This window comes from Alosa pseudoharengus, unplaced genomic scaffold, assembly GCF_046254945.1.
Source record: "Alosa pseudoharengus isolate Yale_2024_CS ecotype anadromous, Long Island Sound unplaced genomic scaffold, YU_APseudo_1.1 YU_APseudo_1.1_scf_23, whole genome shotgun sequence".
Taxonomy (NCBI): Eukaryota; Metazoa; Chordata; class Actinopteri; order Clupeiformes; family Clupeidae; genus Alosa; species Alosa pseudoharengus.
In genome coordinates, this window is record NW_027468685.1 from 10,215,291 (window position 1) to 10,235,036 (window position 19,746).

General features: G+C 53.0%; 51 non-coding genes across 51 annotated transcripts; all 51 read right to left on the bottom strand.

Annotated features, from left to right (window-relative positions):
• Nucleotides 1-6: 6 nt before the first annotated feature.
• trnar-ccu (transfer RNA arginine (anticodon CCU)) lies at nucleotides 7-79 on the bottom strand. Its single transcript has one exon. It is a non-coding gene; the product is annotated as a tRNA-Arg (tRNA).
• Nucleotides 80-814: 735 nt separating this feature from the next.
• Nucleotides 815-886, bottom strand: trnam-cau (transfer RNA methionine (anticodon CAU)). Its single transcript has one exon. It is a non-coding gene; the product is annotated as a tRNA-Met (tRNA).
• Nucleotides 887-892: 6 nt separating this feature from the next.
• trnar-ccu (transfer RNA arginine (anticodon CCU)) lies at nucleotides 893-965 on the bottom strand. Its single transcript has one exon. It is a non-coding gene; the product is annotated as a tRNA-Arg (tRNA).
• A 735-nt stretch (nucleotides 966-1,700) lies between these two features.
• trnam-cau (transfer RNA methionine (anticodon CAU)) lies at nucleotides 1,701-1,772 on the bottom strand. The gene has a single exon. It is a non-coding gene; the product is annotated as a tRNA-Met (tRNA).
• Nucleotides 1,773-2,253: 481 nt separating this feature from the next.
• trnam-cau (transfer RNA methionine (anticodon CAU)) lies at nucleotides 2,254-2,325 on the bottom strand. Its single transcript has one exon. It is a non-coding gene; the product is annotated as a tRNA-Met (tRNA).
• Nucleotides 2,326-2,668: 343 nt separating this feature from the next.
• On the bottom strand, nucleotides 2,669-2,741 carry trnar-ccu (transfer RNA arginine (anticodon CCU)). The gene has a single exon. It is a non-coding gene; the product is annotated as a tRNA-Arg (tRNA).
• An 821-nt stretch (nucleotides 2,742-3,562) lies between these two features.
• On the bottom strand, nucleotides 3,563-3,635 carry trnar-ccu (transfer RNA arginine (anticodon CCU)). Its single transcript has one exon. It is a non-coding gene; the product is annotated as a tRNA-Arg (tRNA).
• A 402-nt stretch (nucleotides 3,636-4,037) lies between these two features.
• trnam-cau (transfer RNA methionine (anticodon CAU)) lies at nucleotides 4,038-4,109 on the bottom strand. The gene has a single exon. It is a non-coding gene; the product is annotated as a tRNA-Met (tRNA).
• Nucleotides 4,110-4,370: 261 nt separating this feature from the next.
• trnam-cau (transfer RNA methionine (anticodon CAU)) lies at nucleotides 4,371-4,442 on the bottom strand. Its single transcript has one exon. It is a non-coding gene; the product is annotated as a tRNA-Met (tRNA).
• A 481-nt stretch (nucleotides 4,443-4,923) lies between these two features.
• trnam-cau (transfer RNA methionine (anticodon CAU)) lies at nucleotides 4,924-4,995 on the bottom strand. The gene has a single exon. It is a non-coding gene; the product is annotated as a tRNA-Met (tRNA).
• Nucleotides 4,996-5,256: 261 nt separating this feature from the next.
• Nucleotides 5,257-5,328, bottom strand: trnam-cau (transfer RNA methionine (anticodon CAU)). Its single transcript has one exon. It is a non-coding gene; the product is annotated as a tRNA-Met (tRNA).
• A 6-nt stretch (nucleotides 5,329-5,334) lies between these two features.
• Nucleotides 5,335-5,407, bottom strand: trnar-ccu (transfer RNA arginine (anticodon CCU)). The gene has a single exon. It is a non-coding gene; the product is annotated as a tRNA-Arg (tRNA).
• Nucleotides 5,408-5,809: 402 nt separating this feature from the next.
• trnam-cau (transfer RNA methionine (anticodon CAU)) lies at nucleotides 5,810-5,881 on the bottom strand. The gene has a single exon. It is a non-coding gene; the product is annotated as a tRNA-Met (tRNA).
• Nucleotides 5,882-6,220: 339 nt separating this feature from the next.
• trnar-ccu (transfer RNA arginine (anticodon CCU)) lies at nucleotides 6,221-6,293 on the bottom strand. The gene has a single exon. It is a non-coding gene; the product is annotated as a tRNA-Arg (tRNA).
• A 402-nt stretch (nucleotides 6,294-6,695) lies between these two features.
• On the bottom strand, nucleotides 6,696-6,767 carry trnam-cau (transfer RNA methionine (anticodon CAU)). Its single transcript has one exon. It is a non-coding gene; the product is annotated as a tRNA-Met (tRNA).
• A 261-nt stretch (nucleotides 6,768-7,028) lies between these two features.
• trnam-cau (transfer RNA methionine (anticodon CAU)) lies at nucleotides 7,029-7,100 on the bottom strand. Its single transcript has one exon. It is a non-coding gene; the product is annotated as a tRNA-Met (tRNA).
• A 6-nt stretch (nucleotides 7,101-7,106) lies between these two features.
• On the bottom strand, nucleotides 7,107-7,179 carry trnar-ccu (transfer RNA arginine (anticodon CCU)). The gene has a single exon. It is a non-coding gene; the product is annotated as a tRNA-Arg (tRNA).
• Nucleotides 7,180-7,581: 402 nt separating this feature from the next.
• trnam-cau (transfer RNA methionine (anticodon CAU)) lies at nucleotides 7,582-7,653 on the bottom strand. Its single transcript has one exon. It is a non-coding gene; the product is annotated as a tRNA-Met (tRNA).
• Nucleotides 7,654-7,992: 339 nt separating this feature from the next.
• trnar-ccu (transfer RNA arginine (anticodon CCU)) lies at nucleotides 7,993-8,065 on the bottom strand. Its single transcript has one exon. It is a non-coding gene; the product is annotated as a tRNA-Arg (tRNA).
• Nucleotides 8,066-8,467: 402 nt separating this feature from the next.
• Nucleotides 8,468-8,539, bottom strand: trnam-cau (transfer RNA methionine (anticodon CAU)). The gene has a single exon. It is a non-coding gene; the product is annotated as a tRNA-Met (tRNA).
• A 343-nt stretch (nucleotides 8,540-8,882) lies between these two features.
• On the bottom strand, nucleotides 8,883-8,955 carry trnar-ccu (transfer RNA arginine (anticodon CCU)). Its single transcript has one exon. It is a non-coding gene; the product is annotated as a tRNA-Arg (tRNA).
• A 739-nt stretch (nucleotides 8,956-9,694) lies between these two features.
• On the bottom strand, nucleotides 9,695-9,766 carry trnam-cau (transfer RNA methionine (anticodon CAU)). Its single transcript has one exon. It is a non-coding gene; the product is annotated as a tRNA-Met (tRNA).
• A 6-nt stretch (nucleotides 9,767-9,772) lies between these two features.
• trnar-ccu (transfer RNA arginine (anticodon CCU)) lies at nucleotides 9,773-9,845 on the bottom strand. Its single transcript has one exon. It is a non-coding gene; the product is annotated as a tRNA-Arg (tRNA).
• Nucleotides 9,846-10,247: 402 nt separating this feature from the next.
• On the bottom strand, nucleotides 10,248-10,319 carry trnam-cau (transfer RNA methionine (anticodon CAU)). The gene has a single exon. It is a non-coding gene; the product is annotated as a tRNA-Met (tRNA).
• Nucleotides 10,320-10,658: 339 nt separating this feature from the next.
• trnar-ccu (transfer RNA arginine (anticodon CCU)) lies at nucleotides 10,659-10,731 on the bottom strand. Its single transcript has one exon. It is a non-coding gene; the product is annotated as a tRNA-Arg (tRNA).
• A 402-nt stretch (nucleotides 10,732-11,133) lies between these two features.
• Nucleotides 11,134-11,205, bottom strand: trnam-cau (transfer RNA methionine (anticodon CAU)). The gene has a single exon. It is a non-coding gene; the product is annotated as a tRNA-Met (tRNA).
• A 339-nt stretch (nucleotides 11,206-11,544) lies between these two features.
• Nucleotides 11,545-11,617, bottom strand: trnar-ccu (transfer RNA arginine (anticodon CCU)). The gene has a single exon. It is a non-coding gene; the product is annotated as a tRNA-Arg (tRNA).
• A 402-nt stretch (nucleotides 11,618-12,019) lies between these two features.
• On the bottom strand, nucleotides 12,020-12,091 carry trnam-cau (transfer RNA methionine (anticodon CAU)). The gene has a single exon. It is a non-coding gene; the product is annotated as a tRNA-Met (tRNA).
• A 261-nt stretch (nucleotides 12,092-12,352) lies between these two features.
• On the bottom strand, nucleotides 12,353-12,424 carry trnam-cau (transfer RNA methionine (anticodon CAU)). Its single transcript has one exon. It is a non-coding gene; the product is annotated as a tRNA-Met (tRNA).
• A 6-nt stretch (nucleotides 12,425-12,430) lies between these two features.
• On the bottom strand, nucleotides 12,431-12,503 carry trnar-ccu (transfer RNA arginine (anticodon CCU)). Its single transcript has one exon. It is a non-coding gene; the product is annotated as a tRNA-Arg (tRNA).
• A 402-nt stretch (nucleotides 12,504-12,905) lies between these two features.
• trnam-cau (transfer RNA methionine (anticodon CAU)) lies at nucleotides 12,906-12,977 on the bottom strand. Its single transcript has one exon. It is a non-coding gene; the product is annotated as a tRNA-Met (tRNA).
• Nucleotides 12,978-13,238: 261 nt separating this feature from the next.
• Nucleotides 13,239-13,310, bottom strand: trnam-cau (transfer RNA methionine (anticodon CAU)). The gene has a single exon. It is a non-coding gene; the product is annotated as a tRNA-Met (tRNA).
• A 1-nt stretch (nucleotide 13,311) lies between these two features.
• trnar-ccu (transfer RNA arginine (anticodon CCU)) lies at nucleotides 13,312-13,389 on the bottom strand. The gene has a single exon. It is a non-coding gene; the product is annotated as a tRNA-Arg (tRNA).
• Nucleotides 13,390-13,791: 402 nt separating this feature from the next.
• trnam-cau (transfer RNA methionine (anticodon CAU)) lies at nucleotides 13,792-13,863 on the bottom strand. Its single transcript has one exon. It is a non-coding gene; the product is annotated as a tRNA-Met (tRNA).
• Nucleotides 13,864-14,124: 261 nt separating this feature from the next.
• Nucleotides 14,125-14,196, bottom strand: trnam-cau (transfer RNA methionine (anticodon CAU)). Its single transcript has one exon. It is a non-coding gene; the product is annotated as a tRNA-Met (tRNA).
• Nucleotide 14,197: 1 nt separating this feature from the next.
• On the bottom strand, nucleotides 14,198-14,275 carry trnar-ccu (transfer RNA arginine (anticodon CCU)). Its single transcript has one exon. It is a non-coding gene; the product is annotated as a tRNA-Arg (tRNA).
• Nucleotides 14,276-14,677: 402 nt separating this feature from the next.
• Nucleotides 14,678-14,749, bottom strand: trnam-cau (transfer RNA methionine (anticodon CAU)). Its single transcript has one exon. It is a non-coding gene; the product is annotated as a tRNA-Met (tRNA).
• A 261-nt stretch (nucleotides 14,750-15,010) lies between these two features.
• Nucleotides 15,011-15,082, bottom strand: trnam-cau (transfer RNA methionine (anticodon CAU)). The gene has a single exon. It is a non-coding gene; the product is annotated as a tRNA-Met (tRNA).
• Nucleotides 15,083-15,088: 6 nt separating this feature from the next.
• On the bottom strand, nucleotides 15,089-15,161 carry trnar-ccu (transfer RNA arginine (anticodon CCU)). The gene has a single exon. It is a non-coding gene; the product is annotated as a tRNA-Arg (tRNA).
• Nucleotides 15,162-15,563: 402 nt separating this feature from the next.
• On the bottom strand, nucleotides 15,564-15,635 carry trnam-cau (transfer RNA methionine (anticodon CAU)). Its single transcript has one exon. It is a non-coding gene; the product is annotated as a tRNA-Met (tRNA).
• An 814-nt stretch (nucleotides 15,636-16,449) lies between these two features.
• On the bottom strand, nucleotides 16,450-16,521 carry trnam-cau (transfer RNA methionine (anticodon CAU)). Its single transcript has one exon. It is a non-coding gene; the product is annotated as a tRNA-Met (tRNA).
• Nucleotides 16,522-16,860: 339 nt separating this feature from the next.
• Nucleotides 16,861-16,933, bottom strand: trnar-ccu (transfer RNA arginine (anticodon CCU)). Its single transcript has one exon. It is a non-coding gene; the product is annotated as a tRNA-Arg (tRNA).
• A 402-nt stretch (nucleotides 16,934-17,335) lies between these two features.
• Nucleotides 17,336-17,407, bottom strand: trnam-cau (transfer RNA methionine (anticodon CAU)). The gene has a single exon. It is a non-coding gene; the product is annotated as a tRNA-Met (tRNA).
• A 261-nt stretch (nucleotides 17,408-17,668) lies between these two features.
• Nucleotides 17,669-17,740, bottom strand: trnam-cau (transfer RNA methionine (anticodon CAU)). Its single transcript has one exon. It is a non-coding gene; the product is annotated as a tRNA-Met (tRNA).
• A 6-nt stretch (nucleotides 17,741-17,746) lies between these two features.
• trnar-ccu (transfer RNA arginine (anticodon CCU)) lies at nucleotides 17,747-17,819 on the bottom strand. The gene has a single exon. It is a non-coding gene; the product is annotated as a tRNA-Arg (tRNA).
• A 402-nt stretch (nucleotides 17,820-18,221) lies between these two features.
• Nucleotides 18,222-18,293, bottom strand: trnam-cau (transfer RNA methionine (anticodon CAU)). The gene has a single exon. It is a non-coding gene; the product is annotated as a tRNA-Met (tRNA).
• A 261-nt stretch (nucleotides 18,294-18,554) lies between these two features.
• Nucleotides 18,555-18,626, bottom strand: trnam-cau (transfer RNA methionine (anticodon CAU)). Its single transcript has one exon. It is a non-coding gene; the product is annotated as a tRNA-Met (tRNA).
• A 1-nt stretch (nucleotide 18,627) lies between these two features.
• Nucleotides 18,628-18,705, bottom strand: trnar-ccu (transfer RNA arginine (anticodon CCU)). Its single transcript has one exon. It is a non-coding gene; the product is annotated as a tRNA-Arg (tRNA).
• Nucleotides 18,706-19,107: 402 nt separating this feature from the next.
• trnam-cau (transfer RNA methionine (anticodon CAU)) lies at nucleotides 19,108-19,179 on the bottom strand. Its single transcript has one exon. It is a non-coding gene; the product is annotated as a tRNA-Met (tRNA).
• Nucleotides 19,180-19,440: 261 nt separating this feature from the next.
• On the bottom strand, nucleotides 19,441-19,512 carry trnam-cau (transfer RNA methionine (anticodon CAU)). The gene has a single exon. It is a non-coding gene; the product is annotated as a tRNA-Met (tRNA).
• A 1-nt stretch (nucleotide 19,513) lies between these two features.
• trnar-ccu (transfer RNA arginine (anticodon CCU)) lies at nucleotides 19,514-19,591 on the bottom strand. Its single transcript has one exon. It is a non-coding gene; the product is annotated as a tRNA-Arg (tRNA).
• Between the last annotated feature and the right edge of the window lie 155 nt (nucleotides 19,592-19,746).

Consider the following 19,746-nt stretch of genomic DNA (forward strand, 5'->3'; position numbering starts at 1 on the left):
CCGCCTCACCCCAGATGGGACTCGAACCCACAATCCCTGGCTTAGGAGGCCAGTGCCTTATCCATTAGGCCACTGGGGCTTACCAGCTGCCCTCCATCAGAGCCTTTGCTCCACTGGTATCAAAGGAATGTTTTAAATGTCGGGATAGCCGGACAAAGCCACTGTGTTGAATTTTCGGGTCTCGGGCCCTGAGCTGGCAGAAAGCACTCCAGACTGACTGTGGCAGGTGAGCATGGCTATATTTCCTGATTTGAAATGTTTCCATGTCAGAAGATTGTTTGAAGAGGTGTTTGCATTTTACACGACAGTGTAAAGTGACGGGAAGATCAAGACTAAGTCAAGTGAACGTGTATATAAACGTGGAAGTGGCTACAGGTTCCCCACTCCGAAGCCCCCTCCACTCGCCGTTGTCAGCGCTGGCCCAGACTCTGAGGGAAATGGCGCGCGTCAACGCGCAGGAGAGGCATCTAAAAACTCGGCCTAGCAGAGGATGGTTTCGATCCATCGACCTCTGGGTTATGGGCCCAGCACGCTTCGGCTGCGCCACTCTGCTCTGCCTCAGTTCTGATTGCCTGCTCATTTCCATTAGCTCCAGTGCTCTCCTTGCAGTTTGATTGGATTGCAAGGCAGATTTGAGAAAATGCAGATGAGATGATCAGGACAAGTCAAAGGAGGTGCGTAGTCGGATACGGAAATGGCTGCACGTTCCCCAGTGAAAGCCTGCCGGTCGTAGTTTTCATTCCCGTGTCAGGCTGTGGGTTGTGAAAGGCAAAATGTGTGCGGCTCTACTATCGTGGCTCCTAAAGGGTTAGCCTAGCAGAGGATGGTTTCGATCCATCGACCTCTGGGTTATGGGCCCAGCACGCTTCCGCTGCGCCACTCTGCTCCGCCTCACCCCAGATGGGACTCGAACCCACAATCCCTGGCTTAGGAGGCCAGTGCCTTATCCATTAGGCCACTGGGGCTTACCAGCTGCCCTCCATCAGAGCCTTTGCTCCACTGGTATCAAAGGAATGTTTTAAATGTCGGGATAGCCGGACAAAGCCACTGTGTTGAATTTTCGGGTCTCGGGCCCTGAGCTGGCAGAAAGCACTCCAGACTGACTGTGGCAGGTGAGCATGGCTATATTTCCTGATTGGAAATGTTTCCATGTCAGAAGATTGTTTGAAGAGGTGTTTGCATTTTACACGACAGTGTAAAGTGACGGGAAGATCAAGACTAAGTCAAGTGAACGTGTATATAAACGTGGAAGTGGCTACAGGTTCCCCACTCCGAAGCCCCCTCCACTCGCCGTTGTCAGCGCTGGCCCAGACTCTGAGGGAAATGGCGCGCGTCAACGCGCAGGAGAGGCATCTAAAAACTGGGCCTAGCAGAGGATGGTTTAGATCCATCGACCTCTGGGTTATGGGCCCAGCACGCTTCCGCTGCGCCACTCTGCTCTGCCTCAGTTCTGATTGCCTGCTCATTTCCATTAGCTCCAGTGCTCTCCTTGCAGTTTGATTGGATTGCAAGGCAGATTTGAGAAAATGCAGATGAGATGATCAGGACAAGTCAAAGGAGGTGCGTAGTCGGATACGGAAATGGCTGCACGTTCCCCAGTGAAAGCCTGCCGGTCGTAGTTTTCATTCCCGTGTCAGGCTGTGGGTCGAGAAAGGCTAAATGTGTGCGGCTCTACTATCGTGGCACCTAAAGGGTTAGCCTAGCAGAGGATGGTTTCGATCCATCGACCTCTGGGTTATGGGCCCAGCACGCTTCCGCTGCGCCACTCTGCTCCGCCTCACCCCAGATGGGACTCGAACCCACAATTCCTGGCTTATGAGGCCAGTGCCTTATGCATTAGGCCACTGGGGCTTACCAGCTGCGCTCCATCAGAGCCTTTGCTCCACTGGTATCAAAGGAATCTTTTAAAAGTCGGGATAGCCGGACAAAGCCACTGTGTTGAATTTTCGGGTCTCGGGCCCTGAGCTGGCAGAAAGCACTCCAGACTGACTGTGGCAGGTGAGCATGGCTATATTTCCTGATTTGAAATGTTTCCATGTCAGAAGATTGTTTGAAGAGGTGTTTGCATTTTACACGACAGTGTAAAGTGACGGGAAGATCAAGACTAAGTCAAGTGAACGTGTATATAAACGTGGAAGTGGCTACAGGTTCCCCACTCCGAAGCCCCCTCCACTCGCCGTTGTCAGCGCTGGCCCAGACTCTGAGGGAAATGGCGCGCGTCAACGCGCAGGAGAGGCATCTAAAAACTGGGCCTAGCAGAGGATGGTTTCGATCCATCGACCTCTGGGTTATGGGCCCAGCACGCTTCCGCTGCGCCACTCTGCTCTGCCTCAGTTCTGATTGCCTGCTCATTTCCATTAGCTCCAGTGCTCTCCTTGCAGTTTGATTGGATTGCAAGGCAGATTTGAGAAAATGCAGATGAGATGATCAGGACAAGTCAAAGGAGGTGCGTAGTCGGATACGGAAATGGCTGCACGTTCCCCAGTGAAAGCCTGCCGGTCGTAGTTTTCATTCCCGTGTCAGGCTGTGGGTTGTGAAAGGCAAAATGTGTGCGGCTCTACTATCGTGGCTCCTAAAGGGTTAGCCTAGCAGAGGATGGTTTCGATCGATCCATCGACCTCTGGGTTATGGGCCCAGCACGCTTCCGCTGCGCCACTCTGCTCCGCCTCACCCCAGATGGGACTCGAACCCACAATCCCTGGCTTAGGAGGCCAGTGCCTTATCCATTAGGCCACTGGGGCTTACCGGCTGCGCTCCATCAGAGCCTTTGCTCCACTGGTATCAAAGGAATGTTTTAAATGTCGGGATAACCGGACAAAGCCACTGTGTTGAATTTTCGGGTCTCGGGCCCTGAGCTGGCAGAAAGCACTCCAGACTGACTGTGGCAGGTGAGCATGGCTATATTTCCTGATTTGAAATGTTTCCATGTCAGAAGATTGTTTGAAGAGGTGTTTGCATTTTACACGACAGTGTAAAGTGACGGGAAGATCGATCAAGACTAAGTCAAGTGAACGTGTATATAAACGTGGAAGTGGCTACAGGTTCCCCACTCCGAAGCCCCCTCCACTCGCCGTTGTCAGCGCTGGCCCAGACTCTGAGGGAAATGGCGCGCGTCAACGCGCAGGAGAGGCATCTAAAAACTCGGCCTAGCAGAGGATGGTTTCGATCGATCCATCGACCTCTGGGTTATGGGCCCAGCACGCTTCCGCTGCGCCACTCTGCTCTGCCTCAGTTCTGATTGCCTGCTCATTTCCATTAGCTCCAGTGCTCTCCTTGCAGTTTGATTGGATTGCAAGGCAGATTTGAGAAAATGCAGATGAGATGATCAGGACAAGTCAAAGGAGGTGCGTAGTCGGATACGGAAATGGCTGCACGTTCCCCAGTGAAAGCCTGCCGGTCGTAGTTTTCATTCCCGTGTCAGGCTGTGGGTCGTGAAAGGCTAAATGTGTGCGGCTCTACTATCGTGGCACCTAAAGGGTTAGCCTAGCAGAGGATGGTTTCGATCCATTGACCTCTGGGTTATGGGCCCAGCACGCTTCCGCTGCGCCACTCTGCTCCGCCTCACCCCAGATGGGACTTGAACCCACAATCCCTGGCTTAGGAGGCCAGTGCCTTATCCATTAGGCCACTGGGGCTTACCGGCTGTGCTCCATCAGAGCCTTTGCTCCACTGGTATCAAAGGAATCTTTTAAATGTCGGGATAGCCGGACAAAGCCACTGTGTTGAATTTTCGGGTCTCGGGCCCTGAGCTGGCAGAAAGCACTCCAGACTGACTGTGGCAGGTGAGCATGGCTATATTTCCTGATTGGAAATGTTTCCATGTCAGAAGATTGTTTGAAGAGGTGTTTGCATTTTACACGACAGTGTAAAGTGACGGGAAGATCAAGACTAAGTCAAGTGAACGTGTATATAAACGTGGAAGTGGCTACAGGTTCCCCACTCCGAAGCCCCCTCCACTCGCCGTTGTCAGCGCTGGCCCAGACTCTGAGGGAAATGGCGCGCGTCAACGCGCAGGAGAGGCATCTAAAAACTGGGCCTAGCAGAGGATGGTTTCGATCCATCGACCTCTGGGTTATGGGCCCAGCACGCTTCCGCTGCGCCACTCTGCTCTGCCTCAGTTCTGATTGCCTGCTCATTTCCATTAGCTCCAGTGCACTCCTTGCAGTTTGATTGGATTGCAAGGCAGATTTGAGAAAATGCAGATGAGATGATCAGGACAAGTCAAAGGAGGTGCGTAGTCGGATACGGAAATGGCTGCACGTTCCCCAGTGAAAGCCTGCCGGTCGTAGTTTTCATTCCCGTGTCAGGCTGTGGGTCGAGAAAGGCTAAATGTGTGCGGCTCTACTATCGTGGCACCTAAAGGGTTTGCCTAGCAGAGGATGGTTTCGATCCATCGACCTCTGGGTTATGGGCCCAGCACGCTTCCGCTGCGCCACTCTGCTCCGCCTCACCCCAGATGGGACTCGAACCCACAATTCCTGGCTTATGAGGCCAGTGCCTTATGCATTAGGCCACTGGGGCTTACCAGCTGTGCTCCATCAGAGCCTTTGCTCCACTGGTATCAAAAGAATCTTTTAAATGTCGGGATAGCCGGACAAAGCCACTGTGTTGAATTTTCGGGTCTCGGGCCCTGAGCTGGCAGAAAGCACTCCAGACTGACTGTGGCAGGTGAGCATGGCTATATTTCCTGATTTGAAATGTTTCCATGTCAGAAGATTGTTTGAAGAGGTGTTTGCATTTTACACGACAGTGTAAAGTGACGGGAAGATCAAGACTAAGTCAAGTGAACGTGTATATAAGCGTGGAAGTGGCTACAGGTTCTCCACTCCGAAGCCCCCTCCACTCGCCGTTGTCAGCGCTGGCCCAGACTCTGAGGGAAATGGCGCGCGTCAACGCGCAGGAGAGGCATCTAAAAACTGGGCCTAGCAGAGGATGGTTTCGATCCATCGACCTCTGGGTTATGGGCCCAGCACGCTTCCGCTGCGCCACTCTGCTCTGCCTCAGTTCTGATTGCCTGCTCATTTCCATTAGCTCCAGTGCACTCCTTGCAGTTTGATTGGATTGCAAGGCAGATTTGAGAAAATGCAGATGAGATGATCAGGACAAGTCAAAGGAGGTGCGTAGTCGGATAGGGAAATGGCTGCACGTTCCCCAGTGAAAGCCTGCTGGTCGTAGTTTTCATTCCCGTGTCAGGCTGTGGGTCGAGAAAGGCTAAATGTGTGCGGCTCTACTATCGTGGCACCTAAAGGGTTAGCCTAGCAGAGGATGGTTTCGATCCATCGACCTCTGGGTTATGGGCCCAGCACGCTTCCGCTGCGCCACTCTGCTCCGCCTCACCCCAGATCGGACTCGAACCCACAATCCCTGGCTTAGGAGGCCAGTGCCTTATCCATTAGGCCACTGGGGCTTACCAGCTGCGCTCCATCAGAGCCTTTGCTCCACTGGTATCAAAGGAATGTTTTAAATGTCGGGATAACCGGACAAAGCCACTGTGTTGAATTTTCGGGTCTCGGGCCCTGAGCTGGCAGAAAGCACTCCAGACTGACTGTGGCAGGTGAGCATGGCTATATTTCCTGATTTGAAATGTTTCCATGTCAGAAGATTGTTTGAAGAGGTGTTTGCATTTTACACGACAGTGTAAAGTGACGGGAAGATCAAGACTAAGTCAAGTGAACGTGTATATAAACGTGGAAGTGGCTACAGGTTCCCCACTCCGAAGCCCCCTCCACTCGCCGTTGTCAGCGCTGGCCCAGACTCTGAGGGAAATGGCGCGCGTCAACGCGCAGGAGAGGCATCTAAAAACTGGGCCTAGCAGAGGATGGTTTCGATCCATCGACCTCTGGGTTATGGGCCCAGCACGCTTCCGCTGCGCCACTCTGCTCTGCCTCAGTTCTGATTGCCTGCTCATTTCCATTAGCTCCAGTGCTCTCCTTGCAGTTTGAATGGATTGCAAGGCAGATTTGAGAAAATGCAGATGAGATGATCAGGACAAGTCAAAGGAGGTGCGTAGTCGGATACGGAAATGGCTGCACGTTCCCCAGTGAAAGCCTGCCGGTCGTAGTTTTCATTCCCGTGTCAGGCTGTGGGTCGAAAAAGGCTAAATGTGTGCGGCTCTACTATCGTGGCACCTAAATGGTTAGCCTAGCAGAGGATGGTTTCGATCCATCGACCTCTGAGTTATGGGCCCAGCACGCTTCCGCTGCGCCACTCTGCTCCGCCTCACCCCAGATCGGACTCGAACCCACAATCCCTGGCTTAGGAGGCCAGTGCCTTATCCATTAGGCCACTGGGGCTTACCAGCTGCGCTCCATCAGAGCCTTTGCTCCACTGGTATCAAAGGAATGTTTTAAATGTCGGGATAACCGGACAAAGCCACTGTGTTGAATTTTCGGGTCTCGGGCCCTGAGCTGGCAGAAAGCACTCCAGACTGACTGTGGCAGGTGAGCATGGCTATATTTCCTGATTTGAAATGTTTCCATGTCAGAAGATTGTTTGAAGAGGTGTTTGCATTTTACACGACAGTGTAAAGTGACGGGAAGATCAAGACTAAGTCAAGTGAACGTGTATATAAACGTGGAAGTGGCTACAGGTTCCCCACTCCGAAGCCCCCTCCACTCGCCGTTGTCAGCGCTGGCCCAGACTCTGAGGGAAATGGCGCGCGTCAACGCGCAGGAGAGGCATCTAAAAACTGGGCCTAGCAGAGGATGGTTTCGATCCATCGACCTCTGGGTTATGGGCCCAGCACGCTTCCGCTGCGCCACTCTGCTCTGCCTCAGTTCTGATTGCCTGCTCATTTCCATTAGCTCCAGTGCTCTCCTTGCAGTTTGATTGGATTGCAAGGCAGATTTGAGAAAATGCAGATGAGATGATCAGGACAAGTCAAAGGAGGTGCGTAGTCGGATACGGAAATGGCTGCACGTTCCCCAGTGAAAGCCTGCTGGTCGTAGTTTTCATTCCCGTGTCAGGCTGTGGGTCGAGAAAGGCTAAATGTGTGCGGCTCTACTATCGTGGCACCTAAAGGGTTAGCCTAGCAGAGGATGGTTTCGATCCATCGACCTCTGGGTTATGGGCCCAGCACGCTTCCGCTGCGCCACTCTGCTCCGCCTCACCCCAGATCGGACTCGAACCCACAATCCCTGGCTTAGGAGGCCAGTGCCTTATCCATTAGGCCACTGGGGCTTACCAGCTGCGCTCCATCAGAGCCTTTGCTCCACTGGTATCAAAGGAATGTTTTAAATGTCGGGATAACCGGACAAAGCCACTGTGTTGAATTTTCGGGTCTCGGGCCCTGAGCTGGCAGAAAGCACTCCAGACTGACTGTGGCAGGTGAGCATGGCTATATTTCCTGATTTGAAATGTTTCCATGTCAGAAGATTGTTTGAAGAGGTGTTTGCATTTTACACGACAGTGTAAAGTGACGGGAAGATCAAGACTAAGTCAAGTGAACGTGTATATAAACGTGGAAGTGGCTACAGGTTCCCCACTCCGAAGCCCCCTCCACTCGCCGTTGTCAGCGCTGGCCCAGACTCTGAGGGAAATGGCGCGCGTCAACGCGCAGGAGAGGCATCTAAAAACTGGGCCTAGCAGAGGATGGTTTCGATCCATCGACCTCTGGGTTATGGGCCCAGCACGCTTCCGCTGCGCCACTCTGCTCTGCCTCAGTTCTGATTGCCTGCTCATTTCCATTAGCTCCAGTGCTCTCCTTGCAGTTTGAATGGATTGCAAGGCAGATTTGAGAAAATGCAGATGAGATGATCAGGACAAGTCAAAGGAGGTGCGTAGTCGGATACGGAAATGGCTGCACGTTCCCCAGTGAAAGCCTGCCGGTCGTAGTTTTCATTCCCGTGTCAGGCTGTGGGTCGAGAAAGGCTAAATGTGTGCGGCTCTACTATCGTGGCACCTAAATGGTTAGCCTAGCAGAGGATGGTTTCGATCCATCGACCTCTGAGTTATGGGCCCAGCACGCTTCCGCTGCGCCACTCTGCTCCGCCTCACCCCAGATCGGACTCGAACCCACAATCCCTGGCTTAGGAGGCCAGTGCCTTATCCATTAGGCCACTGGGGCTTACCAGCTGCGCTCCATCAGAGCCTTTGCTCCACTGGTATCAAAGGAATGTTTTAAATGTCGGGATAACCGGACAAAGCCACTGTGTTGAATTTTCGGGTCTCGGGCCCTGAGCTGGCAGAAAGCACTCCAGACTGACTGTGGCAGGTGAGCATGGCTATATTTCCTGATTTGAAATGTTTCCATGTCAGAAGATTGTTTGAAGAGGTGTTTGCATTTTACACGACAGTGTAAAGTGACGGGAAGATCAAGACTAAGTCAAGTGAACGTGTATATAAACGTGGAAGTGGCTACAGGTTCCCCACTCCGAAGGCCCCTCCACTCGCCGTTGTCAGCGCTGGCCCAGACTCTGAGGGAAATGGCGCGCGTCAACGCGCAGGAGAGGCATCTAAAAACTGGGCCTAGCAGAGGATGGTTTCGATCCATCGACCTCTGGGTTATGGGCCCAGCACGCTTCCGCTGCGCCACTCTGCTCTGCCTCAGTTCTGATTGCCTGCTCATTTCCATTAGCTCCAGTGCTCTCCTTGCAGTTTGATTGGATTGCAAGGCAGATTTGAGAAAATGCAGATGAGATGATCAGGACAAGTCAAAGGAGGTGCGTAGTCGGATACGGAAATGGCTGCACGTTCCCCAGTGAAAGCCTGCCGGTCGTAGTTTTCATTCCCGTGTCAGGCTGTGGGTCGTGAAAGGCTAAATGTGTGCGGCTCTACTATCGTGGCACCTAAAGGGTTAGCCTAGCAGAGGATGGTTTCGATCGATCCATTGACCTCTGGGTTATGGGCCCAGCACGCTTCCGCTGCGCCACTCTGCTCCGCCTCACCCCAGATGGGACTTGAACCCACAATCCCTGGCTTAGGAGGCCAGTGCCTTATCCATTAGGCCACTGGGGCTTACCGGCTGTGCTCCATCAGAGCCTTTGCTCCACTGGTATCAAAGGAATGTTTTAAATGTCGGGATAGCCGGACAAAGCCACTGTGTTGAATTTTCGGGTCTCGGGCCCTGAGCTGGCAGAAAGCACTCCAGACTGACTGTGGCAGGTGAGCATGGCTATATTTCCTGATTTGAAATGTTTCCATGTCAGAAGATTGTTTGAAGAGGTGTTTGCATTTTACACGACAGTGTAAAGTGACGGGAAGATCAAGACTAAGTCAAGTGAACGTGTATATAAACGTGGAAGTGGCTACAGGTTCCCCACTCCGAAGGCCCCTCCACTCGCCGTTGTCAGCGCTGGCCCAGACTCTGAGGGAAATGGCGCGCGTCAACGCGCAGGAGAGGCATCTAAAAACTGGGCCTAGCAGAGGATGGTTTCGATCGATCCATCGACCTCTGGGTTATGGGCCCAGCACGCTTCCGCTGCGCCACTCTGCTCTGCCTCAGTTCCGATTGCCTGCTCATTTCCATTAGCTCCAGTGCTCTCCTTGCAGTTTGATTGGATTGCAAGGCAGATTTGAGAAAATGCAGATGAGATGATCAGGACAAGTCAAAGGAGGTGCGTAGTCGGATACGGAAATGGCTGCACGTTCCCCAGTGAAAGCCTGCTGGTCGTAGTTTTCATTCCCGTGTCAGGCTGTGGGTCGAGAAAGGCTAAATGTGTGCGGCTCTACTATCGTGGCACCTAAAGGGTTAGCCTAGCAGAGGATGGTTTCGATCCATCGACCTCTGGGTTATGGGCCCAGCACGCTTCCGCTGCGCCACTCTGCTCCGCCTCACCCCAGATCGGACTCGAACCCACAATCCCTGGCTTAGGAGGCCAGTGCCTTATCCATTAGGCCACTGGGGCTTACCAGCTGCGCTCCATCAGAGCCTTTGCTCCACTGGTATCAAAGGAATGTTTTAAATGTCGGGATAACCGGACAAAGCCACTGTGTTGAATTTTCGGGTCTCGGGCCCTGAGCTGGCAGAAAGCACTCCAGACTGACTGTGGCAGGTGAGCATGGCTATATTTCCTGATTTGAAATGTTTCCATGTCAGAAGATTGTTTGAAGAGGTGTTTGCATTTTACACGACAGTGTAAAGTGACGGGAAGATCAAGACTAAGTCAAGTGAACGTGTATATAAACGTGGAAGTGGCTACAGGTTCCCCACTCCGAAGCCCCCTCCACTCGCCGTTGTCAGCGCTGGCCCAGACTCTGAGGGAAATGGCGCGCGTCAACGCGCAGGAGAGGCATCTAAAAACTGGGCCTAGCAGAGGATGGTTTCGATCCATCGACCTCTGGGTTATGGGCCCAGCACGCTTCCGCTGCGCCACTCTGCTCTGCCTCAGTTCTGATTGCCTGCTCATTTCCATTAGCTCCAGTGCTCTCCTTGCAGTTTGAATGGATTGCAAGGCAGATTTGAGAAAATGCAGATGAGATGATCAGGACAAGTCAAAGGAGGTGCGTAGTCGGATACGGAAATGGCTGCACGTTCCCCAGTGAAAGCCTGCCGGTCGTAGTTTTCATTCCCGTGTCAGGCTGTGGGTCGAGAAAGGCTAAATGTGTGCGGCTCTACTATCGTGGCACCTAAATGGTTAGCCTAGCAGAGGATGGTTTCGATCCATCGACCTCTGAGTTATGGGCCCAGCACGCTTCCGCTGCGCCACTCTGCTCCGCCTCACCCCAGATCGGACTCGAACCCACAATCCCTGGCTTAGGAGGCCAGTGCCTTATCCATTAGGCCACTGGGGCTTACCAGCTGCGCTCCATCAGAGCCTTTGCTCCACTGGTATCAAAGGAATGTTTTAAATGTCGGGATAACCGGACAAAGCCACTGTGTTGAATTTTCGGGTCTCGGGCCCTGAGCTGGCAGAAAGCACTCCAGAGTGACTGTGGCAGGTGAGCATGGCTATATTTCCTGATTTGAAATGTTTCCATGTCAGAAGATTGTTTGAAGAGGTGTTTGCATTTTACACGACAGTGTAAAGTGACGGGAAGATCAAGACTAAGTCAAGTGAACGTGTATATAAACGTGGAAGTGGCTACAGGTTCCCCACTCCGAAGGCCCCTCCACTCGCCGTTGTCAGCGCTGGCCCAGACTCTGAGGGAAATGGCGCGCGTCAACGCGCAGGAGAGGCATCTAAAAACTGGGCCTAGCAGAGGATGGTTTCGATCCATCGACCTCTGGGTTATGGGCCCAGCACGCTTCCGCTGCGCCACTCTGCTCTGCCTCAGTTCTGATTGCCTGCTCATTTCCATTAGCTCCAGTGCTCTCCTTGCAGTTTGATTGGATTGCAAGGCAGATTTGAGAAAATGCAGATGAGATGATCAGGACAAGTCAAAGGAGGTGCGTAGTCGGATACGGAAATGGCTGCACGTTCCCCAGTGAAAGCATGCCGGTCGTAGTTTTCATTCCCGTGTCAGGCTGTGGGTCGTGAAAGGCTAAATGTGTGCGGCTCTACTATCGTGGCACCTAAAGGGTTAGCCTAGCAGAGGATGGTTTCGATCCATTGACCTCTGGGTTATGGGCCCAGCACGCTTCCGCTGCGCCACTCTGCTCCGCCTCACCCCAGATGGGACTTGAACCCACAATCCCTGGCTTAGGAGGCCAGTGCCTTATCCATTAGGCCACTGGGGCTTACCGGCTGTGCTCCATCAGAGCCTTTGCTCCACTGGTATCAAAGGAATCTTTTAAATGTCGGGATAGCCGGACAAAGCCACTGTGTTGAATTTTCGGGTCTCGGGCCCTGAGCTGGCAGAAAGCACTCCAGACTGACTGTGGCAGGTGAGCATGGCTATATTTCCTGATTGGAAATGTTTCCATGTCAGAAGATTGTTTGAAGAGGTGTTTGCATTTTACACGACAGTGTAAAGTGACGGGAAGATCAAGACTAAGTCAAGTGAACGTGTATATAAACGTGGAAGTGGCTACAGGTTCCCCACTCCGAAGCCCCCTCCACTCGCCGTTGTCAGCGCTGGCCCAGACTCTGAGGGAAATGGCGCGCGTCAACGCGCAGGAGAGGCATCTAAAAACTGGGCCTAGCAGAGGATGGTTTCGATCCATCGACCTCTGGGTTATGGGCCCAGCACGCTTCCGCTGCGCCACTCTGCTCTGCCTCAGTTCTGATTGCCTGCTCATTTCCATTAGCTCCAGTGCACTCCTTGCAGTTTGATTGGATTGCAAGGCAGATTTGAGAAAATGCAGATGAGATGATCAGGACAAGTCAAAGGAGGTGCGTAGTCGGATAGGGAAATGGCTGCACGTTCCCCAGTGAAAGCCTGCCGGTCGTAGTTTTCATTCCCGTGTCAGGCTGTGGGTCGAGAAAGGCTAAATGTGTGCGGCTCTACTATCGTGGCACCTAAAGGGTTAGCCTAGCAGAGGATGGTTTCGATCCATCGACCTCTGGGTTATGGGCCCAGCACGCTTCCGCTGCGCCACTCTGCTCCGCCTCACCCCAGATCGGACTCGAACCCACAATCCCTGGCTTAGGAGGCCAGTGCCTTATCCATTAGGCCACTGGGGCTTACCAGCTGCGCTCCATCAGAGCCTTTGCTCCACTGGTATCAAAGGAATGTTTTAAATGTCGGGATAACCGGACAAAGCCACTGTGTTGAATTTTCGGGTCTCGGGCCCTGAGCTGGCAGAAAGCACTCCAGACTGACTGTGGCAGGTGAGCATGGCTATATTTCCTGATTTGAAATGTTTCCATGTCAGAAGATTGTTTGAAGAGGTGTTTGCATTTTACACGACAGTGTAAAGTGACGGGAAGATCAAGACTAAGTCAAGTGAACGTGTATATAAACGTGGAAGTGGCTACAGGTTCCCCACTCCGAAGCCCCCTCCACTCGCCGTTGTCAGCGCTGGCCCAGACTCTGAGGGAAATGGCGCGCGTCAACGCGCAGGAGAGGCATCTAAAAACTGGGCCTAGCAGAGGATGGTTTCGATCCATCGACCTCTGGGTTATGGGCCCAGCACGCTTCCGCTGCGCCACTCTGCTCTGCCTCAGTTCTGATTGCCTGCTCATTTCCATTAGCTCCAGTGCTCTCCTTGCAGTTTGATTGGATTGCAAGGCAGATTTGAGAAAATGCAGATGAGATGATCAGGACAAGTCAAAGGAGGTGCGTAGTCGGATATGGAAATGGCTGCACGTTCCCCAGTGAAAGCCTGCCGGTCGTAGTTTTCATTCCCGTGTCAGGCTGTGGGTCGAGAAAGGCTAAATGTGTGCGGCTCTACTATCGTGGCACCTAAAGGGTTAGCCTAGCAGAGGATGGTTTCGATCCATCGACCTCTGGGTTATGGGCCCAGCACGCTTCCGCTGCGCCACTCTGCTCCGCCTCCCCCCAGATGGGACTCGAACCCACAATCCCTGGCTTAGGAGGCCAGTGCCTTATCCATTAGGCCACTGGGGCTTACCAGCTGCCCTCCATCAGAGCCTTTGCTCCACTGGTATCAAAGGAATGTTTTAAATGTCGGGATAGCCGGACAAAGCCACTGTGTTGAATTTTCGGGTCTCGGGCCCTGAGCTGGCAGAAAGCACTCCAGACTGACTGTGGCAGGTGAGCATGGCTATATTTCCTGATTTGAAATGTTTCCATGTCAGAAGATTGTTTGAAGAGGTGTTTGCATTTTACACGACAGTGTAAAGTGACGGGAAGATCAAGACTAAGTCAAGTGAACGTGTATATAAACGTGGAAGTGGCTACAGGTTCCCCACTCCGAAGCCCCCTCCACTCGCCGTTGTCAGCGCTGGCCCAGACTCTGAGGGAAATGGCGCGCGTCAACGCGCAGGAGAGGCATCTAAAAACTCGGCCTAGCAGAGGATGGTTTCGATCCATCGACCTCTGGGTTATGGGCCCAGCACGCTTCCGCTGCGCCACTCTGCTCTGCCTCAGTTCTGATTGCCTGCTCATTTCCATTAGCTCCAGTGCTCTCCTTGCAGTTTGATTGGATTGCAAGGCAGATTTGAGAAAATGCAGATGAGATGATCAGGACAAGTCAAAGGAGGTGCGTAGTCGGATACGGAAATGGCTGCACGTTCCCCAGTGAAAGCCTGCCGGTCGTAGTTTTCATTCCCGTGTCAGGCTGTGGGTTGTGAAAGGCAAAATGTGTGCGGCTCTACTATCGTGGCTCCTAAAGGGTTAGCCTAGCAGAGGATGGTTTCGATCCATCGACCTCTGGGTTATGGGCCCAGCACGCTTCCGCTGCGCCACTCTGCTCCGCCTCCCCCCAGATGGGACTCGAACCCACAATCCCTGGCTTAGGAGGCCAGTGCCTTATCCATTAGGCCACTGGGGCTTACCAGCTGCCCTCCATCAGAGCCTTTGCTCCACTGGTATCAAAGGAATGTTTTAAATGTCGGGATAGCCGGACAAAGCCACTGTGTTGAATTTTCGGGTCTCGGGCCCTGAGCTGGCAGAAAGCACTCCAGACTGACTGTGGCAGGTGAGCATGGCTATATTTCCTGATTTGAAATGTTTCCATGTCAGAAGATTGTTTGAAGAGGTGTTTGCATTTTACACGACAGTGTAAAGTGACGGGAAGATCAAGACTAAGTCAAGTGAACGTGTATATAAACGTGGAAGTGGCTACAGGTTCCCCACTCCGAAGCCCCCTCCACTCGCCGTTGTCAGCGCTGGCCCAGACTCTGAGGGAAATGGCGCGCGTCAACGCGCAGGAGAGGCATCTAAAAACTCGGCCTAGCAGAGGATGGTTTCGATCCATCGACCTCTGGGTTATGGGCCCAGCACGCTTCCGCTGCGCCACTCTGCTCTGCCTCAGTTCTGATTGCCTGCTCATTTCCATTAGCTCCAGTGCTCTCCTTGCAGTTTGATTGGATTGCAAGGCAGATTTGAGAAAATGCAGATGAGATGATCAGGACAAGTCAAAGGAGGTGCGTAGTCGGATACGGAAATGGCTGCACGTTCCCCAGTGAAAGCCTGCCGGTCGTAGTTTTCATTCCCGTGTCAGGCTGTGGGTTGTGAAAGGCAAAATGTGTGCGGCTCTACTATCGTGGCTCCTAAAGGGTTAGCCTAGCAGAGGATGGTTTCGATCCATCGACCTCTGGGTTATGGGCCCAGCACGCTTCCGCTGCGCCACTCTGCTCCGCCTCACCCCAGATGGGACTCGAACCCACAATCCCTGGCTTAGGAGGCCAGTGCCTTATCCATTAGGCCACTGGGGCTTACCAGCTGCCCTCCATCAGAGCCTTTGCTCCACTGGTATCAAAGGAATGTTTTAAATGTCGGGATAGCCGGACAAAGCCACTGTGTTGAATTTTCGGGTCTCGGGCCCTGAGCTGGCAGAAAGCACTCCAGACTGACTGTGGCAGGTGAGCATGGCTATATTTCCTGATTGGAAATGTTTCCATGTCAGAAGATTGTTTGAAGAGGTGTTTGCATTTTACACGACAGTGTAAAGTGACGGGAAGATCAAGACTAAGTCAATTGAACGTGTATATAAACGTGGAAGTGGCTACAGGTTCCCCACTCCGAAGCCCCCTCCACTCGCCGTTGTCAGCGCTGGCCCAGACTCTGAGGGAAATGGCGCGCGTCAACGCGCAGGAGAGGCATCTAAGAACTGGGCCTAGCAGAGGATGGTTTCGATCCATCGACCTCTGGGTTATGGGCCCAGCACGCTTCCGCTGCGCCACTCTGCTCTGCCTCAGTTCTGATTGCCTGCTCATTTCCATTAGCTCCAGTGCTCTCCTTGCAGTTTGATTGGATTGCAAGGCAGATTTGAGAAAATGCAGATGAGATGATCAGGATAAGTCAAAGGAGGTGCGTGGTCGGATACGGAAATGGCTGCACGTTCCCCAGTGAAAGCCTGCCGGTCGTAGTTTTCATTCCCGTGTCAGGCTGTGGGTCGAGAAAGGCTAAATGTGTGCGGCTCTACTATCGTGGCACCTAAAGGGTTAGCCTAGCAGAGGATGGTTTCGATCCATCGACCTCTGAGTTATGGGCCCAGCACGCTTCCGCTGCGCCACTCTGCTCCGCCTCACCCAAGATCGGACTCGAACCCACAATCCCTGGCTTAGGAGGCCAGTGCCTTATCCATTAGGCCACTGGGGCTTACCAGCTGCGCTCCATCAGAGCCTTTGCTCCACTGGTATCAAAGGAATGTTTTAAATGTCGGGATAACCGGACAAAGCCACTGTGTTGAATTTTCGGGTCTCGGGCCCTGAGCTGGCAGAAAGCACTCCAGACTGACTGTGGCAGGTGAGCATGGCTATATTTCCTGATTTGAAATGTTTCCATGTCAGAAGATTGTTTGAAGAGGTGTTTGCATTTTACACGACAGTGTAAAGTGACGGGAAGATCAAGACTAAGTCAAGTGAACGTGTATATAAACGTGGAAGTGGCTACAGGTTCCCCACTCCGAAGCCCCCTCCACTCGCCGTTGTCAGCGCTGGCCCAGACTCTGAGGGAAATGGCGCGCGTCAACGCGCAGGAGAGGCATCTAAAAACTGGGCCTAGCAGAGGATGGTTTCGATCCATCGACCTCTGGGTTATGGGCCCAGCACGCTTCCGCTGCGCCACTCTGCTCTGCCTCAGTTCTGATTGCCTGCTCATTTCCATTAGCTCCAGTGCTCTCCTTGCAGTTTGAATGGATTGCAAGGCAGATTTGAGAAAATGCAGATGAGATGATCAGGACAAGTCAAAGGAGGTGCGTAGTCGGATACGGAAATGGCTGCACGTTCCCCAGTGAAAGCCTGCCGGTCGTAGTTTTCATTCCCGTGTCAGGCTGTGGGTCGAGAAAGGCTAAATGTGTGCGGCTCTACTATCGTGGCACCTAAATGGTTAGCCTAGCAGAGGATGGTTTCGATCCATCGACCTCTGAGTTATGGGCCCAGCACGCTTCCGCTGCGCCACTCTGCTCCGCCTCACCCCAGATCGGACTCGAACCCACAATCCCTGGCTTAGGAGGCCAGTGCCTTATCCATTAGGCCACTGGGGCTTACCAGCTGCGCTCCATCAGAGCCTTTGCTCCACTGGTATCAAAGGAATGTTTTAAATGTCGGGATAACCGGACAAAGCCACTGTGTTGAATTTTCGGGTCTCGGGCCCTGAGCTGGCAGAAAGCACTCCAGACTGACTGTGGCAGGTGAGCATGGCTATATTTCCTGATTTGAAATGTTTCCATGTCAGAAGATTGTTTGAAGAGGTGTTTGCATTTTACACGACAGTGTAAAGTGACGGGAAGATCAAGACTAAGTCAAGTGAACGTGTATATAAACGTGGAAGTGGCTACAGGTTCCCCACTCCGAAGGCCCCTCCACTCGCCGTTGTCAGCGCTGGCCCAGACTCTGAGGGAAATGGCGCGCGTCAACGCGCAGGAGAGGCATCTAAAAACTGGGCCTAGCAGAGGATGGTTTCGATCCATCGACCTCTGGGTTATGGGCCCAGCACGCTTCCGCTGCGCCACTCTGCTCTGCCTCAGTTCTGATTGCCTGCTCATTTCCATTAGCTCCAGTGCTCTCCTTGCAGTTTGATTGGATTGCAAGGCAGATTTGAGAAAATGCAGATGAGATGATCAGGACAAGTCAAAGGAGGTGCGTAGTCGGATACGGAAATGGCTGCACGTTCCCCAGTGAAAGCCTGCTGGTCGTAGTTTTCATTCCCGTGTCAGGCTGTGGGTCGAGAAAGGCTAAATGTGTGCGGCTCTACTATCGTGGCACCTAAAGGGTTAGCCTAGCAGAGGATGGTTTCGATCCATCGACCTCTGGGTTATGGGCCCAGCACGCTTCCGCTGCGCCACTCTGCTCCGCCTCACCCCAGATCGGACTCGAACCCACAATCCCTGGCTTAGGAGGCCAGTGCCTTATCCATTAGGCCACTGGGGCTTACCAGCTGCGCTCCATCAGAGCCTTTGCTCCACTGGTATCAAAGGAATGTTTTAAATGTCGGGATAACCGGACAAAGCCACTGTGTTGAATTTTCGGGTCTCGGGCCCTGAGCTGGCAGAAAGCACTCCAGACTGACTGTGGCAGGTGAGCATGGCTATATTTCCTGATTTGAAATGTTTCCATGTCAGAAGATTGTTTGAAGAGGTGTTTGCATTTTACACGACAGTGTAAAGTGACGGGAAGATCAAGACTAAGTCAAGTGAACGTGTATATAAACGTGGAAGTGGCTACAGGTTCCCCACTCCGAAGCCCCCTCCACTCGCCGTTGTCAGCGCTGGCCCAGACTCTGAGGGAAATGGCGCGCGTCAACGCGCAGGAGAGGCATCTAAAAACTGGGCCTAGCAGAGGATGGTTTCGATCCATCGACCTCTGGGTTATGGGCCCAGCACGCTTCCGCTGCGCCACTCTGCTCTGCCTCAGTTCTGATTGCCTGCTCATTTCCATTAGCTCCAGTGCTCTCCTTGCAGTTTGAATGGATTGCAAGGCAGATTTGAGAAAATGCAGATGAGATGATCAGGACAAGTCAAAGGAGGTGCGTAGTCGGATACGGAAATGGCTGCACGTTCCCCAGTGAAAGCCTGCCGGTCGTAGTTTTCATTCCCGTGTCAGGCTGTGCGTCGAGAAAGGCTAAATGTGTGCGGCTCTACTATCGTGGCACCTAAAGGGTTAGCCTAGCAGAGGATGGTTTCGATCCATCGACCTCTGGGTTATGGGCCCAGCACGCTTCCGCTGCGCCACTCTGCTCCGCCTCCCCCCAGATGGGACTCGAACCCACAATCCCTGGCTTAGGAGGCCAGTGCCTTATCCATTAGGCCACTGGGGCTTACCAGCTGCCCTCCATCAGAGCCTTTGCTCCACTGGTATCAAAGGAATGTTTTAAATGTCGGGATAACCGGACAAAGCCACTGTGTTGAATTTTCGGGTCTCGGGCCCTGAGCTGGCAGAAAGCACTCCAGACTGACTGTGGCAGGTGAGCATGGCTATATTTCCTGATTTGAAATGTTTCCATGTCAGAAGATTGTTTGAAGAGGTGTTTGCATTTTACACGACAGTGTAAAGTGACGGGAAGATCAAGACTAAGTCAAGTGAACGTGTATATAAACGTGGAAGTGGCTACAGGTTCCCCACTCCGAAGCCCCCTCCACTCGCCGTTGTCAGCGCTGGCCCAGACTCTGAGGGAAATGGCGCGCGTCAACGCGCAGGAGAGGCATCTAAAAACTGGGCCTAGCAGAGGATGGTTTCGATCCATCGACCTCTGGGTTATGGGCCCAGCACGCTTCCGCTGCGCCACTCTGCTCTGCCTCAGTTCTGATTGCCTGCTCATTTCCATTAGCTCCAGTGCTCTCCTTGCAGTTTGATTGGATTGCAAGGCAGATTTGAGAAAATGCAGATGAGATGATCAGGACAAGTCAAAGGAGGTGCGTAGTCGGATATGGAAATGGCTGCACGTTCCCCAGTGAAAGCCTGCCGGTCGTAGTTTTCATTCCCGTGTCAGGCTGTGCGTCGAGAAAGGCTAAATGTGTGCGGCTCTACTATCGTGGCACCTAAAGGGTTAGCCTAGCAGAGGATGGTTTCGATCCATCGACCTCTGGGTTATGGGCCCAGCACGCTTCCGCTGCGCCACTCTGCTCCGCCTCCCCCCAGATGGGACTCGAACCCACAATCCCTGGCTTAGGAGGCCAGTGCCTTATCCATTAGGCCACTGGGGCTTACCAGCTGCCCTCCATCAGAGCCTTTGCTCCACTGGTATCAAAGGAATGTTTTAAATGTCGGGATAGCCGGACAAAGCCACTGTGTTGAATTTTCGGGTCTCGGGCCCTGAGCTGGCAGAAAGCACTCCAGACTGACTGTGGCAGGTGAGCAT